The sequence below is a fragment of the Motacilla alba genome, chromosome 2 (genome assembly GCF_015832195.1).
Source record: "Motacilla alba alba isolate MOTALB_02 chromosome 2, Motacilla_alba_V1.0_pri, whole genome shotgun sequence".
Lineage (NCBI taxonomy): Eukaryota > Metazoa > Chordata > Aves > Passeriformes > Motacillidae > Motacilla > Motacilla alba.
In genome coordinates this window covers 109,331,671-109,350,851 of record NC_052017.1, presented here as the reverse complement: position 1 = coordinate 109,350,851, position 19,181 = coordinate 109,331,671, and the positions used below count along the sequence as shown (strand labels likewise).

Sequence of the window (19,181 nt, the reverse complement as noted above, 5' to 3'; positions counted from 1 at the left end):
TACGAGAAAAGAAGCTGTACATTTCTAAAAAGACCAAGTATTAAATAATTGGAAACCAGACTTCCTGTTACAGTGAAAACAGACCTAAACACATTTAAACACAGAAATGCACAGGGGGTCATCCATAGTACCACAGTGACATGATTTGTAGTAATAAGAAGGAAATTTGATGTAGCTTCTAAAATTAATTTCATTTGAAACCATGAGCACTACAAAAAGCATTTATCATACTGATAATCCCCATAATGTCATAAATATGAGCAATGAAGCAGAAGTTGCTTCAATAAAGCTAATCTAGATTAAGTTTTCCTTTCTTAACTAAAGGTAGTATTTGAATTTCTTTAATGCTCAAAAATTAAAAACTTAGATTTCCTGGATTTTTAAAATCAGCTGACAAAGTCAGACTGCAGAGTGTGTCATAGAGATGCTGCTTTCTGACTGAAGTGATGAATACTGAAAGAATAAAGCAATAAATACTCTGGAGGTCTTAGCTTTTTTTTGTCTGACAACTACTGCATGATCCTTTGCCCATTTGGATAGCTTATGCACACGAGCTTGTAGAGCAAAATTTATAACAATAAACAGAAATCAATTAGCTTCTTTAATAGTGTTAAATGTGAATATAAGACTCTAAGAATAATAGAATATCTCAAGTTTAAAGAGACACATAAGAATCATCAAGTCCTACTCCTTGAACTGTCAGAACTCACAGAGCTGTCTAAATCTAAGTCATATCACTAAGAGTGTCATCCAGAAGCTCCTTGAACTCTGGCATGTTTCATGCTATAAATTCAGAGAGTATACTTCAACTCTCTATAACAGCAAGAACACTGAGCTTGCAAAACATGTGTTTGTAAATGAGCTTTTTTATCTTGGAGTGTTGAACATTATCATTTGTCCAAATTTACATGGTGCTAAATGCAACCTTTCTGTGATATACCCAGATCGTATTCAATTTAAATATTTTAAGTACACATGCCTTGAATTTCCTAACTGGGAATGCTGAGCTTAAGGCTCACACTTACATTTTAGGTAGAAAAAAAAATTATCTGACCTTCAAAGCATCTTGCTTTGAAATGGAAGATAGCAGATGTGAATCTTGCAATGCTGCATCTGGTATCCAGGGTACTGCAGATGAAAAAAATCAGAGATCTTCACTTGTCATGTTGATACAAAACTGTCCTGAAGAACAGGGCTTCTCTGCAGGAGCACAGTAACACAATGTACTGTGTCTGACATCAGGAGGAATTTCTTCACGGGAAGGGTTTTTAAGCGTTGGAATGGACTGTCCAGAGAGGTAGTGGAGTCACTGTCTCTGGAGTTGTACAAGAAATGACTGTATTGTCACTTTGTGACAAGGTGTTGATTGGTCAAAGGTTGGACTCAATGATTTAGAGATCTTTTTCAACCTAACTGATTCCAGGACTCTGTGACAATGGAGCTGGATGGTGGGAGGGTAAGTCAGGGAAACATGCTCCCTTTCTTCTCCGTCATGCCTGTGGCTGTTGGCTTGTGCCAGGGTTGGGAGAGTATATCTGCTCTTTTCCTCTTGCAGGAGAGTGTTAAGGGCTTATTGTTGGAAATATTACGTATTTCAAAGTCACTGTTGTTTTCTGTATAGCCTCTTTTTAAATAAGAATGTCCATCAGATGGAAGTATGGTGTAATCTTTCATTGTTGCTCTGGCTCACCAGAGACTGTACTGCCACAAAGTAGTCAATGTAACTCACAAAACCACAGAATAGGTGAATTTGGAAGGCACCTCTGGAGGTTTCTCAGTTCAGCCCTGCTGCCTGTTTAGAAAAGTTATGAAATTCAGTTTTTAGAAGCTGTATAAGCAACAAACATTTAAAAGAGCGCTTTTATCTTTTCTAGGCCTCTCCACCACTCCCAATCTGATAAACTAATCTTAAAGATCTAGAGAAAAGAACATCCTACTGAGACATCTGACCTCATCATGCATTTATGATTTCAACATATAAATAATTTAATGTCATTCAGTGTTGTCCATGTCTCATGATGAGGTGGCTTTATCCCTTCAGCAACTACTTCTACATTTGCACTATGGTCATAAAATGCAAAGCATTTGCTTAAGGAGATAAAATTATATTACAATTTTACATGTACGGGCTGTTTTAGTTTTTTTGTATAAGTTCCTTTGGCTATTAGAATGAAATCACAGCACTCTTTATCATTTTGCATATTAAAAAAAGCCGTCTTCTGAAAAGTGTCATTACTTACAAAATAATTTGATTCAAAGGTCATGAACACTGATTCTGCTGATACCTACTCCTATTTGTAAAGCTTGAGTAAAGTCAGTGAGCTGAGAGGAACTACAGGGAGAGAAAAAAAGTGTGAAAGGTACTGGAAATATGTCCTGATTGCCTAAATGATCCAGTGGTAAAATTATAGGTGGGAAGTGCTTAATTGTATGACACATTTAAAAAACCCCACAAACCAGATTGTGTTTAAGTACAATTTTGTTACAGTCTTGAGGCGAACGAGCAAAACCATCTTTTTCATTTACAAATTTAGGAGTATGCAGGTGATTAGCTCTGTGCCATTAGTTCTGTGCTTAGAAGATGAAGTCTGTGTTAGCTGTCAGGAGGTGGTGGTACAGCTTGCACTGGGTGTAGGCTGCTGCTTGATGTACCACTGCACAAGGACTGAAGGTCACTCTGTTCCATATAACCAATTCATCTGACAAAAGCCGGATCACAGTTTCCAAGATATATCTTAAAAGAGAAGGGAAAGGGTAGGGAATTAGGGGATTTAAACCCCCAAATTGCAGGTTTCATCCTGTAAAGTACTGGGCACTGTTGCTCTATTTCAGCAAGACTTAAATGTGCTTAAACCTTTTGTTCAGGGCTCAGCATTTAACACTGTTTAATCTCAAATGAATAGTTCTTAAAAAGCAGAGTGATATTTTCTTTCATCCACAGATTTTAAAGGATACTGTGAACAGCTATGTATAAAAATTATATTATAAAATTGAGAATTCAATTATGATTTCACAGTTAAGCATAATGAAGAAAAAGGAAATAAAAACAAAATTCTTCACTTTCTCGTGTCCATCTTTCATGTTGAATCTATATATAGTTTTATTTTCATCTCTTTTTTCTTGTTTATTTTCAATGTGAAATCCTGAGACTCCTTATTTGAGGTCAAAGCTGTGAACTTATGCAGAAAGATAGGACAGGATTGTCTTCTGACCTTCCACATCTTGTTTTTAAGCTGTGAATGTCCTGTGGAGAGGAAAAGGGGCTGTTGTGTATTCGCCACTCATCCTCTTTCAAGCAAGAGGTAAACAAAGAGCAAAATTCAGACTCCAATCTTGATAAAGGTAGATTCTACCTTTGAAAAAGCTAGGAGAGACCTAAGAGAGTGGTGAGGGCATTTTCTGCTAAGGACCTAGAGCTGGGTATTCTACTCAAGCCTTAGAAGTGTTCTGCTCTGCTTCTGGGATGTTACACTGAAGTGTTGTTTCTTAGTTAGAGTAGACTGCCAAAATATATGTCCTCAGCTTTCATTTTTATCTTATCCCCTGTTGTGGCATCTTCCACCAGGGCTCACTAAAACAGTTGCCTTTTCCTGGATATACCCAGGGATATACAATACAATAAGTACAATGAGAATACCTGTGAGCTCTTGGATGTTCCAGGAGATCTCCAAACCTACCTCATTTAAATTCCTTTTGTTACTTCACATCCATGTAAGAGAGTGTGTTCCTGCTGAGAGAATGGTTTGGGTATTCATCTGAAATAAAACACAGGAAGTTTTGGCTAGAAATGAAAAGAATGTGGTCAGGAATAGTGTGGGCCAAATTTAGTAACTCAGTGTTACTTGCTTAGGGTGCCAGCAGGGGAATCCATTCCCTATCCAAAAACTAAATGAGCAGAGTACTTATGTTTTGTACCTGGCTGAAATACTGAATTTCCAGGAACAGTATTGTTAAATGGAAGATCTGCACATGAACACTGAGAAATGAATGATTGCATTCTAAGGGCAATATTTACTGGTTTCTACAGTCATAGCTTGTGAAACAAAAAAGAAACAGAACCTTATTTTCATTAACCATAATAGTAGTTTAGCTATTTTCACAGCATTAATCTTGCTGTTAACTGTTCTTTTCAGATTGTGAGGAGACAGCATGTGACAGGAAAAATCTATAACATCATTCAACATCTGATTATATGCCCCTTTTCCTCAAAACCAATTTGCATACCTACAAATATCAGTGTTTCCCACTGGAATTGGAGGTGTAAAATATTGTCTTTCAAGCTGAAAGTCATTTAAGCAAAGATTTTTCAGTATTTGGGAATTCTGGCTGGATGATTTCAAAAGCAAAACCATATGTCGCTTACATGATTTGGCATTTCTCCAGTTGGATAGAACTTGAGTGGAAAAGTGGAAAAAAAAAAAAGTAAAACCTAACACTAATTAGATGATAATAAATACAGGTGCTATACTGTGTGGTGTAATTCATCTTCATAGCAAACTGTGGGATGAGTCAGAGCCAGCAGATTCTGAAGGATACTGTTTTGTGTATATATATTCCTGACACGTGGTAAAATCCAAATTAAGGTTAAACTTTAAAGGGTTGTGTAACACTGAGATACTTTTCAAGGTTATGGAGGTGTGATATTGCATAGCCATGGAAAAAGAATTTTACAGAGTTTTTTGGTTTAGTTTTGTCAGAGGGCTTATCATTGTAAATGTAATCAGTGTAGTACCAGGATAAAACCAGTGATTTGATGATCATTGAGACATCCTGGCCCAGGCTTCCACAAGCCCCCATCCTCCCAGACCTCCCAAAAACTTCCTTACACATTCCAGTCATCAAGGTGCCTCCCCAACATGGAACCTTCCCTCTCTAGCCAAATTCTTGGCCTTATGTGGTTTGCCAAGATGAAGTTAGGTTGGACTAACCTGCCAACTGTCCTGTATAGCTTGCTGTAGAGGAAAAGCTGTTGTACATCTTCCCACTGTTTCATTCACCCCCACCGTCTCTGTCTACAGGAGTTCTGGCTAAATGCAACCCCTGGGCTCCTTCCCTTTCTTGTGTCAGAGACCTTTATGGAGGTTCTTTTCTCTTAAAATTTCCAGAGAGATAAATGCATTCAGATGGTGTGGCTTTGGCTCATCCACAGCCAAATCTTTTGTACTTGGATAGGTTAAGCTTTTACTTGTACTGAGGAGACTGGTGTTGCCTGATGATGGGGTGTTCGGTGTGTGGCCACACATCTTACATGCTCAAAAGTGAAGGACAAAGGAGGCAGTATTCCATCCTGGGAAAATGAATGGCTTACAAACATGATTAGAAACTGAAAATTCTCGGTTGCTGTGGCTTTAAGGTGTAAGCTCACTGAGACATGCTTGTTTCTGAAATAACAGGAGAAGACACTGCCATGGTCCAGCCTCCAGGAATTTACCACAATAATGTGTTATGTGGTTTTGCAAAGAGAAATTAAAACACAAAGAAAAACACTCTGCATGAAAATTTGATTGAACAATTAAAAATGTATAAATAATTGAAATGCAGGAGCTTAAAAAGCTTTCTATTATTCTTATTGAGAAAAAAAAAATCTTTAAAGTGTAGGATTCAGACATTGTTCTGGGGCAGAAAATAGCTGATATTTACCGTATAGATTACTCAATTTTCTTTTGCCTGATGAACAGGGCTCCCAAAGCTTATTGTGGCTGTTGTGTCATTTGTGTAAGACACGTGGCTGTTGTGCTTTGCTTTTCTCGGTGCCCCCTCCCCCACAAGCAGAACCCTTTGAGCTCCAAACACAGATGTTACACTGTGCTCTTTGTGTGCGTGTGTGTATGAGCATGTGTGTGTATGAGCATAAAAACGTGCCTAATATGCTGGAAAACTGAAGCTGAAGCACAGGAAGCTGAAGCTGGAAAACTGAAGCTGAAGCTCGGCTTGTGACTGTATTACAGTGAGATGTTAGTCTGAAGCAAGTGTAGACTAATGTATATGAAAGAGCAGTGCTTTAAAAGCAGCCACGCTTAAATCAGCAATTTCATGTAAGGAGGAATGGCAGTTTCATTAAATAATGCTATGATCTCTCAACCATATTCTTAACTAGTAATCTCCCCACAGCAAAATACATAGCTAATCAACCTCCTAGCCTGTCAGTAAACTTGCAAGGGAATTAAATCCTGGAGGACGAAGCCCATAGCCCCGGAGGAAGGCTGAGTGCATGTTTCACTGTCGTCTTTTCAGCTCATCTCAGTGGTCCCACTGCTAGAATGTGCTCTGTTGTCATGGCAACCCCATCTCCTGCTTCCTACAGGAAAGATTAGCTTGTACTGTGCACTGGAGAGAATTTAGGGGAAGTCAAGCTAATCCCTGGGTGCACTGCAAGAGAAAGGTTGGACCTCGCCTGAGGGATGCTGTATCTGCAATGATAGAATTGGCCTGCCACAGACACTGGTATTTAAGTTGAAGAGCAGAATTCACAGTAAGTGTCAGATCCTCCAGAGAGGAATATTGAATGAGGTTTTCTAAGTCTTGGTGAAGACTGTCCCATGCCAGCAGTGGAATGACAGCAGGAGGCTGTGTGTGGAATACCAATATGTTTCACCAGTTCAGGTGGTATTTCAAATATAGATTCAAAGCCTCAGTTCCCTGGAAGCTAGGTGATAAAATTTTAAAACATCATTGTGAGATGTGCACATCGAAACCTGAAGCGTGTCTCGTCTGGTGCATAAAGCTGAACAAGTGATGAGGAGCGTGCCTTTACAAATTGTGTTTGCACTGTGCAGGGTGCTTAAGAATTCCTGACTGCTGAAAAATAAGTGGGAAAGCGTGAGGAAACTGGTCTGTGTGTGCTGCAAACTCAACTGCAAAAGTGCTGAACTATCAAATTAAGCATAAAAATTACAACTCCTGATGCAGTCTTGTTTTTTTCTGCATATAAAAACCCAAACAATGAGCTTTTTAAAGGCGTAGTCATAACATGAGCTTTTCTTTGAGGAAAACTCATTTTAATGGAGCTGAATTAAGGTGCTGTGTGACGTGATGTAGCATGTGAAATTTGTTGTTTGTTTTCTTGCTGGTAGAATTAAACAGAAGATATTCTAGATTTTCCATTTCTGGTTATTTTAATGCTCTGCCTTTCTTTGATATGATCCTGCATTTCACTTTAATAGATGCTCAGGATTCCCAGCTCTAAACTAGACTGTTTGCAGTAAGATTTTAACTGTCTGCTTTTCATTACTGTCAGCTTTTCCTAAACTAACTTTTCCACCAGTTTATAGGTTCAGCCTGTGTATTCTTGCATTTTTATTATGCATGCCTTTTCTGGTTTTAATCAAAAAACATCTTTATAATTATTTAATGGTCATTTTCTACATAGCCATACCCTCTAATTTATATCTATTATGCATATGTGTTTTACTTGTATGAAATGTATGCATGCTTGTGTGTTTTTACAATACATACAAGCATATACATGTGCAGAGAAGTGGAGCCTTTGTTTTAATGAGGCCTATGAGTAATTCATGATAATATAACACTGAGGAAGTTAAAGACCTGTTTTCACCTTGCAGGATAGGTATTTTCCTCCTATGTAAAAAGCTTATTGCTGAAAAATCCTAGTAAACATAACTCAGTCTGCTTAAAGAAACAGCACATGCTATGTTTCTCTGTGTGTCTATAGAGCTAAAAGCAGAATCATCTTGCTGATATGATAAAAGAGCACTCTGTTACCTTTCCAGAGTTTTGGGTCCATGGCACGTGTCGTTAAGAGACAGTGGTTGTTTTTTTTTTCCTCCCTCCCAGGACAGCTCAGAAAGAGTCACACATAAGCTGCAGATTGGTTAGCATAAGAACAGTCTTTTCTTCAAACTTCTTTTTTTGGCCTGTTTTACTAAATAGTGAGAACATTGATAATCAAAGAAACTGTGTCTTCTTTGCAGTAAACAGACTCAGTAGCAAGTGTACATCTATTATTAAGGACTATAGAAATAAACAAAAAGGGTATGGAAGATTTAGGTCATAATTTAGGCTGACCCTTGAATCTGTGGTGGACATATGGATGATAGGGATTCCACAGAAATGTCAAGCAAAGTGGGTACCAGGGTAAGAGCAAATTCATCAAATAAATGCTTTTAATTGGAAAGAGCACTATGAAATTATTTCTTGATATGTGTCAAATTAAATCACTGATTAAAAAGTCCCTTCTGTGATAAAAAACACACTGGGAAGGATTTCCCAGATACTCCATTGTATATTTTCCCCATCTCTGTGAGGATATGTTTGTGGCTGTTTATGGCCTTTAAAATAACTGAGATTGTTAAATGCACAGATTTTCTACCTTGTGTGTCATTTTATTAAATTAATTAACTGGAAGGTTGGATGGTTTTTAATTTTTATTTTTTAATTTTTTTATTTTTTTACTTATTCTGCTTTCTGCAAAGTGTGTTATTTTAGGAATCTAGTCCAAGTTTTATTAGGAGCTTTCACAAAGGGACTTGAATTTCTTATCTGCATTTCTAGGCAAGAGTAAACAGGGCTACCTGCATGTGAGGAAATGCAGTGAGCTTCAAAGCATGCATCCAAACCCACAGCCTGTGTTCACATTCCCTTCCAGGGAAAGGGTGTGAATGCTCCTTGTAGCATTGGGATTGTATTACACACGGGCAGGTACAGTTGGTAGAGGCTGCTTGCACTCAGGAGTCCAGGCCACCAAACTTGAGGAAATTCCTGTAAAAACTCTGTATCAGTTAAATAAACTGAAATTCCTTGAGTTATCAGAGACTAAAAAGCAAAGTTGGCTCTATTTGCTGTATACAAAAATGCCAGAGTTTATAAACTTTTAAAAAGACCAGAACTTGTGTGTTCTTCCAGGACTTCTCTTTAGCACTCTCATTCTGAGAGCTGCTGGCTTCCCTACAGCAGTGGGTGAGTTTCCTCTGCCCAGGCTTTTCTCTTCATTCTTTTCCTGCCCATCATTCCCACTGCCAACAGGTATTACACTCTTCCTGAACTGCCTTCTCCCTGTTCCACCGTGTCCCAGTGTTCAGGCTGTCTGCTGGCCAGATGTTGGACTGGCTAACATAATGCTTTCTGATGTGTCTTTGCCATGCATAAAAGTAAGTAGGATAATTTAATTTAATGTATATACTGATTCATCAGAAGAAGGTTTTGAGTTATGGCACCAAACAGAAAAATATTGTCAATAATGTGTCACTCTATTTTCTTGAAACATTTCTCACTACTGCAAAAATAGCCCCCAAAACTTATACAGCACAGCATCTGCCTACAGACTCCATTTGGAATTAATGACTAAGAATTTGTTTGTCTTTTACTGCGATTCACATTCAGGGAAAAATAGATAAAATGTTCTGCACTTACTGGATGGTACACTGCACCTTGCAGAACCTGGCTGTCTTTTAACATCCACAAGTATAAACCCACAAACTTTATTCTGTCCCAGAAGGGCTCTTGCTGCTGATATTCTCATTAAATCAGTAGCAGAAATCACACTTCTATACTATATATAGACTTCATATGCAATGTCTGTGTGTCTCTACATATCAGAGATTTATCCTACACATTTTAATAAGAAATCAGTAATAGTGATCATATTTTATCTTATTACCTGAGGTATCTCTGCCTTTTCATAGTCTTATTTCATTTAAAATGTGTACATATATATATATATATATATATATATATGTAATGTTTCCAAAGACACTGTAAATGGTCAGTTTGATGGTAGCAGAAGTGGACCTCAATGAAAGAAGTGTACCTTCACTTAAAACAGGAATTCGAAATCTACTGAGCTTTTTATGTCTTTAAACATGATTTCAAATATTTTGATCCATTTTTTATTTTAAACTTATCTGAAATATTTTAAAATATCTTATGCATTAAAAGTTTGTCCTGATTTGAAACAGTAATAGCCATCCACATGGGAATATTTTGATTATTTTAAACCTCCTTTGTCTTCCTTTTCCCCTCAAAAGAAAACCTCTGCAGCCACTGATTGTATGTAAATTGCATGAATTTAATGGACTAAATTATTTCTCAGGCTGCACATGCTGGGTCCTGTTGATTCTAGTGAAATTAAGATCATATGCATCCAAAGGTAGATTTTAGCCCAGTGTGTGATGTTCTTCTGGCCAGCTTTTTAGCAGTAAATTAAAAAATGCTTTCCTAGTGCTGTGCTGCTGGCTCTGTGGCTTACTGCATACAGGTCCTTTATATTAGCTGAAGGGCTAAGCAAAACAGTAATGATAATTTTTAACAGGGTCAAACACAAAGGGAGGGAAACCAAGAATTCCTGGGCAAGTTCTCTTTTCTAACACTAGTTGAGATACTACATGCAGTTTCTCTGATTAATAATTATTATTATCAGCACTAATACAGAAAGGAGTGTGATTGTTTTTGTTGCAGCTCCATTATTCCAATTTTTAATGCTGTCATCCGTAGTAATCTGAATATTTTTGTCTTTTCCAGAGGTTGTTTATCAGGTCATGACAGCAGGTGGCTATAAGGAGGATGAGAGAAACACATTCATGCTTAATGGCAATGCTACTTTTTTTGGGTTTTTTTTTAGATTCCAAATATCAAAATATCAATACAAATAATACCAAAATTTCAGTTGCAGTAGACAGTTATATACAGTAGGAATCCAGTGTTTCTGTTGTTCTGTTGCCAGAAGAGTCCATTGGAAGTTTTACAGGGGATGGGAGGATGAATGTGAGCTCAAGATATGAGTGATTGATCTTTTCACATGTAGTGTATTTTATTTTATCTTTGCAAAATCATTCTTGAAAATAGATTATTATCTGGATCCCTTTAATGGTCTCTCTGTAGGTGAGTAATGGGTAATTTTGAATTTGTCATTTCTCGAGTTGTTATGATTGAAATTGTTTTCTGAAACACGCTGAGGAGAAGACAAGTGCTGTATGTGTGGGTTGATGGCAACCACTGATTGCACCTGTGATTTGTGAATGCCTTCAGTCAGCAGCAAACTAAATGGGATCTGATCAAAACTATCATTTGGATATTCAAGTCCTAGACCAAGAGTGCTGTGATATTCACTTATGTCCTTCCATTCTGCTCTTTACTACTATGTAAACTACTGAAGATTGTTTTTAATGGCTTCTATTGTGGTTACCACCTGATGCATTAACAGATTCAGTCCTTTTTACTGTCTGCAAATGTGCTGTCAGCATATGCTCTGTCTGACACAAAAGCTCAGACTCAAATCCCTGTATTTTGTCTTCAATTCCTGCACCAGCAGCTGTGGTGTTGAGTTTTGCAGAGTCTCCTGGTGTAAGAATCTCCAGAAATTGCAGATTGCAGTGCTGAAGTTGAAAATAAATATTTCTTGGGAAAACAGGCCACTTGAGAATTGGCGGATGACATCTACTTAAAAGGGGCTTAGTGTCAGTGATTTCCAGTGGTTTTCACCACATTATTCAACTGGTTTTGGCTTTTTTTTTGGAAAATATTTCAAACTAGAGCTGTCCCAGGTGTTCTTCAACAAAAGAATATAATGTTGAAATTAAAGCAGTTCTGAGAAAAATTTCCTCTTCAAAGACTTCTTGAGTGAGCCTAAAAGGTTTTGGACCAATACTTCAGAAGCTACCAAGAGCAGTTTTCCTAGGGTGACATTGACTGACAGGATCAGGAACTAGAAAATCTGTATTTATCTGTTTGCAGAAAGGGGAGTGCCAAGAACATCTGTCAGGTATTGCAGACTTTTCTAAAGAAGAGGATAGCCTTAGACCACATTCTAAATGCTCCTGTACTGGAGCCACTATATCTGTCATGGAATAATAAAGTGAGGGTTTTTCTTTTACAAAGACTGTGCTTTGAGTCCTTCAAAATGGTTTTATTCACGTTTTGCAGAATCAAAGTTGATAATTGTTTCTTTGCTCAGACAGGTGAAATTTAAGTATTTTGAGCAATCCACCTGTGTCAATAATTTTCTGCATGCTGGAGCCCATCACACTAACTTCATCAGGGGTGGTAAAGTCATGCTTTCCCCAGATTGTTTTGTTATTTGGCAACTAATAAAATATCTAGCTCTGAAGTTTCTGATGTTTCCTACATGCAGAATATGGAACAGTCTCAGAAAGCTGCCCTACCTGGGTCACCAGGTGCCATCAGCAACAAATCAAATTTGTTTTTGAAGTGCAATTAATAGATTTGATTGTGGTGTGTTTATAATTGACAGCTCTTCCTTAGGTGGTTGGCTTTTTTTTGTTGTTATTGCATTGGTTGTATTATTTCTTCTGATGCCACTTATTTCCAGTTGCAGAAAAGGAAAAACCTGCTTGTGTTCTGTGAATGAGAACACACTAAGCATTTCACTTTTTTGAGTCTTGGTCCTAATGTTTGCTCCTACATTGGATATAAAAGATAAAGCCCCCCTCTCCCAAGATTGTAATACTTATTAGGAATAACACTCTACTCACGATCAGGGTTGAAATAGTGTGTTTCAGCATGAGTAACTTTTCTGCTCTATTCAGGGGTAAAAACTTTCCACCCAGAAGAAATAAGGTTAATTTATTCTCATACCCATCTTCAGATCCATGTTCTGCTTCTATAAAATTTTAACTTAGCTTTTGAAAAACCCAGTTCTCTCAGAAATAGTTTGTAATTATTATTTAAGAAGGAAGGTGAGCAGTTTATGAAGAGGTGTTAGGAATTGCAAAGTAATGATCTAGGATGTCAAAGAATTTGTCAGGATTCTGTTGTCTTGAGGGACATTTGCAATTAAACTAAGCAGAAAAAAAGATTATTAGAAGTGTTGTTCATTCTCATATTTTTTTTTTTTTTGCAAGCATGATATTTTCTAAGTTTTCTGGAAGCTTGGGAACAGGTCTGCCATACAGCTGTTTGTCATACATCTGTTTCTGTTTCTAATGTGCATTTAAATTAGATTAAAGTAGCTATACAATGCTGATCCTTTCAAAATATTCCATGGGCCAAATAATCTTGTTTACAGAGTGTAAAGGGGAAAGATAATATAGATCAGATTTTGCAATATCTTCATCTTCACTTTTCTATTTAAAATAACACCAAGGATATCTGTGAGTTCTCTTACTCCAGGCTTCCCCTTTCTCTCTAAGCTAGCTTTGCCACAGGGAAAATCATCTGGACAGAATTCTTGGTTTACCAGGAGCAGCCTGCTGGTTTCCACACACAGATCTGTTAGGCCAGCTAAGAGGTCCTTTTTTACAATTCCATGCTGCCCTTTATTCTCAGTCTGCCATATCATAAGGAGGCCAGGCAGGAATTACAGTTGGACTTTGGTAAGATTTTATTCTTTCCCTTTTTAGTGCTCTGACACTTAACAACCATTTGTACATAAATAGTTGTGGAAATTTGAGTGAAAATAGGACTTATTTGCTGATATTAAAACATTCTTAAATGCCATTGGCAATGGTGCCTTATCAGTAGGGTAAAGCACAGGAAAAGCACATGCAACAATTACACTGTGTGGACTGTGCTGTTGCTGAATTTTCCTGGGCTAACAGAAGCCCTTAAGTGAATTAGAATAATGGAATAATTATTTTACTTCCTATGAAGTCTCACCAGTCTGCAAAGAATAGCAAAACAGCTCATGGTTTCTCTCTGAAGGGTGGAATTCTGTTTGCCCTATTTTCTGGCCTTTTTGAGTAATCTGATTTTGAGTCTAGCTCTCAGTGATGTTTTATTAAGGGCAAACTGACTGCCTTTAATAAGAAGAAAATTTTTGAAACTCGCTCAATAGTATTAAGTTCAGGAACCTGTAGTGTTTTTGTTGGCATTATCTTCCCAGAAAGGAAGTGTAAAATGACAGCCTTCATGCAAAAGTTTTCAAGTGCACGAAGTTTTCAATTTTTAATCTTTCATTTCCAGTGCTGTTTATTACACGCTCTCATATTTGCTATGTTCCCCACCCAAGCAGAGTCCACTGCATAGCACTGGGAGGGAAAGTTTGAAACAAGAGATGTATTGCTTAGTCAGGTGGCTTGGCAGTGAAAATTTCAAGTCCACAGCTCTGGTTAGGATTAGCAGTAGATATGCGAGAGCTATCTGCTAGATCCTTTGTGAAGTTTCTGAGCTTTGAATCATAGTTACTTGGCCTGACAGGAGTATTGTGACAACTGACCATCTAGAAAAGCCTTTTTTTTCCTCTTTTTTTTTTTTTTTTGTTTCATGTTCATATACCTCTTCTAGTCCCTTTTTGGCCAATATATAACCAAATTCTCATCTATATTTTGGGAGTTGTGAAAAAAAATTACCAACTTGGATGAAAAAACCATGGTTGAATCTTTTTTTCCCCCCTGAAAATAGTTTCTGCAAATAAAAAGGCATGTTTTAATTTTGTCTGTCTGATTGGAAATCAACATGTGTATGATTATGAGTCAATTGGGATTTAAAAGTGGTGGCTTTAATGAAGGTAGAAGACACCTTCCTGTAGTATTAATACTCCATGGGAGCTCTGCTATCTTCTGTGTAATACCATCCAATTGGTGTCAAATTCCTCACACTGTAGACGTTTGTGGATAGAGTTTGCAAATCTACCATTTTCCCACCCAACTTACAGTACATATTTCACAAGTCTTCTAACTTGGGCCATACAGTTTTCTAGTAGGAAGAAACATTAAGTGTTGTAAACTTCCAAGCAGATTCCAATGTCTTAATTTTGATAATGCCTATACATCTCACTTGGCAGTTTTGGCATTCACTATTTGAAACAGATTTTTAGATCAAAGGGAGGCCAATCATCAACACTGCTTATTTTTCTGCCTTATAATTGTAGTCAGCATGCTAGAGAGGCTCCAAATAGGCTGTGTCCTTTACCTCAGTGGCGGTATTTTTGTGTTTAGGTGGCACTGCTGACTTTTCAGCACTGCTGACTCTCATCACCTTTTGCATTCTTTTGACGGTGTTTGGGCTGGCACTTAAACATTGGAGATGCTGAATTTTTTTAACTTACACTTGATACAGTAAAAAATGCAATAGGAAAGGCATAATGGGTATAAGCATTCAAAAATGGTTGCTTGCATGAAGAAAGACCAAGTTTGTTATCAAGTGCTGTCCTGTGTGACCAGAAGAGTGTTTTCATTTAAGCAGTGAGGAGACCACTTAATGTTGTTACCCATGGCACGCTCAAAGCAGGAGACAGTAATGTACATGCTACCATGGACACTTTTAAACATTTTAAAGTGGAGGAATCAAAAGCAAACAATTGAAATGGGATATGTAATTTATATCCCTCAGACATACTTATTTGCTGAAGTTTGTAATAGCAGTTTTCCAAGCTCTGGAATTTATTGAATTTCTAAACTTACGGTTTATCTGTAATAGAGTTGTATCCTTGACTCACAGAGACTCTGTCTCAGCAAAAACATTAATTGCATCACGGCCACTAAATAAGGAAAGAGCAACCCTTATGGAATCCTACACTTGCATATTTACTGTTCTGACTTCTCAGATTTGCTAACATCCACTTTCCTAATGTATTGAGGCAGCTTTAATTCACGTTTAACACTAGATACTGCACAGAATAACAAAGGCTGTACGTTCCACATAGTTTTCTTCTACTTCTTCCCAATTGTATGTCCATTACCTATTTTTAAACTTAATTTCTGTATGTGAATATCAGAGGCACTTGTTTTACTCTCTGCTGAGGTAGGAAATTTTCCTGAAAATTTCCTCTGTTAATGTGAGTGGAGACAACTGAGTAAAAAGGATCTGACCTAATTGTTCCAGAGGGAAAAACTAATGTTTTGCAAAAAACTGCTTCATTTTACCAACATTATAAAATGAAAACTAGAAAAAAAAAAAGAAGAAGAAAATAATAGGAAATGTTTTCACTTCTTTTGAGTTTTCATGTCCTAGCTTTTAGTATGCAGTTGTAAGTAACAATAAAATTGCTTTAAGTAATACAAGTCTTTAGATTATACTTTTCTGTGTAAAAATCCAACCAAACAAGAAAATTAGATTGTAATTTTGAACTACAGAGTGACAAAGATGATCATGAAGAGTCTAATGAGTCTGAACTATTAGAGAAATCTTGTAACTGAGAGGTATGCTGTCAACTCAATTGAACTATTTTTTATTATTATAGAGATACTCAAAATATTGGACTGACAAGGCACTTTGACCTCAGTTGCTGTTTCTTTTATGTGCCTAAATAGCAATTGGCAACGATTGACAATGTGTTTAAATTGCAAATAAAAAATAAAGAATGCTTGCAAGTTTTTTTCAAAATAGATCTAAAATAAAACTTGAAGTACAATAATAGAATCCACTGAACTTCAGCAGAGCTCTTGCTTTTTATACATCTGGGAATGTATTGCTATATTTTACCAATTCTCTCTTGGGTTTTTTTTTGTTTTTTTTTTTTTTTTTTTTTTTTTTTTTTTTTGTTTTCTTTTGTTTTTTTTTGTTTTGTTTTGTTTTTGTTGTTTTTTTTTTTTTTTGATTGGGTAGGTAAGATTTTTTTTCCCTTATTTCTACTCTGTTGTGGTCATCTAGTGACATACACAATACTAACAGACACATGCTTTTTCATATTTCTAGGGGAAACTTCTACTAAGCTCTGTGTTTGGAATAAAGCAAACAGGCAAATCCAGCAATTTGTACTGTAAACTTTGGGGACCCAGGTCAGAATGTGGGTTACATGTTGTTAAGGACATATGAAGCTCAAAGCAGCCATTTCTGTTTATTCGTATGGCTTCTCTCTCCTTTCTCTCCCAGTTTTACTAATGAAGGGGGTATAATGAGCCTTTCCATATCCTCTGCTCTTATGGAAGAGCAGGCAGCAATTTGCTGAGGGGATGCAGAGCTGTCAAACAATTACTTATTTTGCTTGTGCTCAGGGCTTCACCCTTCCTGAAAGAAATTCAGACTGACATCACTGTTTGAACCCACTCAACACGCTAAACTTGGTGGGGTATATTTTAAAGGGCTCGATTAAAAATTCCAGGTTTGGGGGCATCCAGTCTGCACAGAACTTCTTCTACTGACTCCAGCTTGATCTCTCCTCTTTGCTTTTGTCTTCTGGCAAATCCTGATGAAGTAAAATTCTACACTACACACCCACACTAGGTCCAAAGGGTGGGTAAGTTTAACATAATTCCTTTCAGCTCCATCTGGGTTGCAGTTTTGGCACCAAACACGCACCTACACGTTACTCTTTGTCTGCTACTGGCGCAGCACCAGATTTTTCATGCTGCCAGGAACAGTGGCAGCTGCTGCTTACGCTAAAGCATAAGCCTCTTCCTGCTGGACAAGGAAGAGGAGAGTGCAAGATCTCTTAGGTTGCCTCTTTTTTAAAGAGAAGGCTTCACATTTCTCCCTTTCACAATACATTGAAGTCTCAAACATCTTTGTTGCTGATGTGCTCTGTGCAGGGTTGGAATTTTAGTGACCCTCAAATGTAAGAACCCTATTTGCCTGCCTGTGTCCCAGCCTTCCTCATTTCCTAGCTTCTTATCAATAAACTGCTCTGCAGTCTGGGGTCCTCTTTGGGATGAGCATGAGACAATACCTCTGGCACCACTCATGTGCTGTCGGGCTGAGAATTGTTCATGCAGTGCTTGCACAGAGATGGAGCTCTAAGCCATGTTCTTGGTGCCAGATGACATTTTTGCCTGTCAAATATGATCCTATATGAGTCATAAAAACTTTTAGAAGAATTGCAGTTTTTCTGCCTTGAGAACTGCTTGATAGAGTCTTTGCCACAAAAAGCGCCCTGGAGGTTTCTCCAGAGTAAGGGAAAACCAGGGATTTTTCTCCCCAGAGGCAGTAAGGGCTCTGTGTTCTGAAGTGTAAATGCCAAAGAGCAAGAATGAGTTACATACATAGTGGTAATAAGGTCACTGTGCACCCAGTGAGCTTTCAAATTGGTTATTTATGTGTGCAGTACCCTCCTAACAGACATGCTCCTTCATTGCCTTGCTGTGCATACGCAGGGACAGTCGCTCTGCAGGCAAAAAAGTAAATGTGCAAGTCACTCATGAAGCTTTATAAATGAGCCCTTCTATAATGCTGCGACTGACAGGGCAGTATTATTTTTCTGATGGTTGTTGATGTCATGGAGTGGCAGTTGTTCACTGCTCTGTTATTTAACATTACAATTGAACAAAATAGCTTCCTGTTTTGTGCCTCCAACAAGAAGAGATATTTACCTATGGAAAATTGTGAATTACTGAAATGTTTGTTTAATAATGAAATAAGGTTTACAGCCTGGCTAATGCTGATTCCACTGTGTATGTGCATGTGTATATCACATTTACTGTACTCTTGTTGACAAGGCTAAGGATCAGTTTTCTCTGTTCCTTTTCCTTTTCATAAACTCATGCAGTGAGTGATTGTATGAAGTAGCTCCTGTCCTATTCCTCCACCACTGACAATAACAGTAAGGAGTTTGTTGATAAGTATCACTGAAACTGATGGACATTTCAGATTTAAATTCAATGCAGTGAGTTCCATAGCTGAATTCACAGAAGGCAGTGCCATCAGGAAAGCATGTATGTCAAAAGGAGAAAAAGAATTGTTATTGTTATTGAGGTTAACTGAAGAGGACAATTAATACCTGTTCTTGTAATGGACCAAACACAGTCTCACTGGGAATAAAAGGACTGAGCTCTGTGTATACCACCCTGCTCTGTGCTCTGGAAAGGTTCTTACCCACCTCTTAATTCCCGAGCTTTGTTTCCTTGATACAGGACAGTGGGAACAGAAAGAGTGGCAGTAATTTATTTTGAGGAGTAGAGGAGGGTGCTTGAGATTAGAACAGGTTCAAAGAAAGACTGGATACTTGGAAGGAAAAAACATGTTGAGCATCAGCACATAACTAGAAGCCACATCCTCCTCAGGAAAATTGCATTTGAAATTATTAAGGGCTCAGGAATCCACAGGAGGAAGAATTGTATATGCTCTTCTCTAAACATCTCCTAATAACCACTGGTTAGGAGATAGGATATTGGACTAAATGGATTTTTTATCTCACAAACTATGGCCATTCTTATGCTTTATGAAATGGGAAGGTCTGAGATCACCTTTGTACCTCCATTAATTCAACCCCTATTCTATATAACAACGTGAAAGGGAATGGAGATGATGAATAGATAGGGTTGATTTGGACTGGCTTTTAAGTTGTGTACTGAACTTATGCTTCAAACATGACTTGTGATGTAAACTAAGCATAA

At 37.6% G+C, this 19,181-nt stretch overlaps 1 protein-coding gene across 5 annotated transcripts in view; it reads left to right on the top strand.

Annotated features, from left to right (window-relative positions):
* Positions 1–19,181, top strand: part of NOL4 (nucleolar protein 4) — a 186,348-nt gene that overhangs the window by 83,285 nt on the left and 83,882 nt on the right. The window contains exon 1 of one of the 5 annotated variants that reach the window (XM_038125563.1): positions 6,325–6,472. The exons of the other annotated variants lie outside the window; for them this stretch is intronic. The gene's annotated coding sequence lies outside the window, so the exon portion shown is untranslated. Of the gene's footprint in view, positions 1–6,324; positions 6,473–19,181 lie in introns of those variants that run through there. 5 annotated transcript variants of the gene reach the window in all.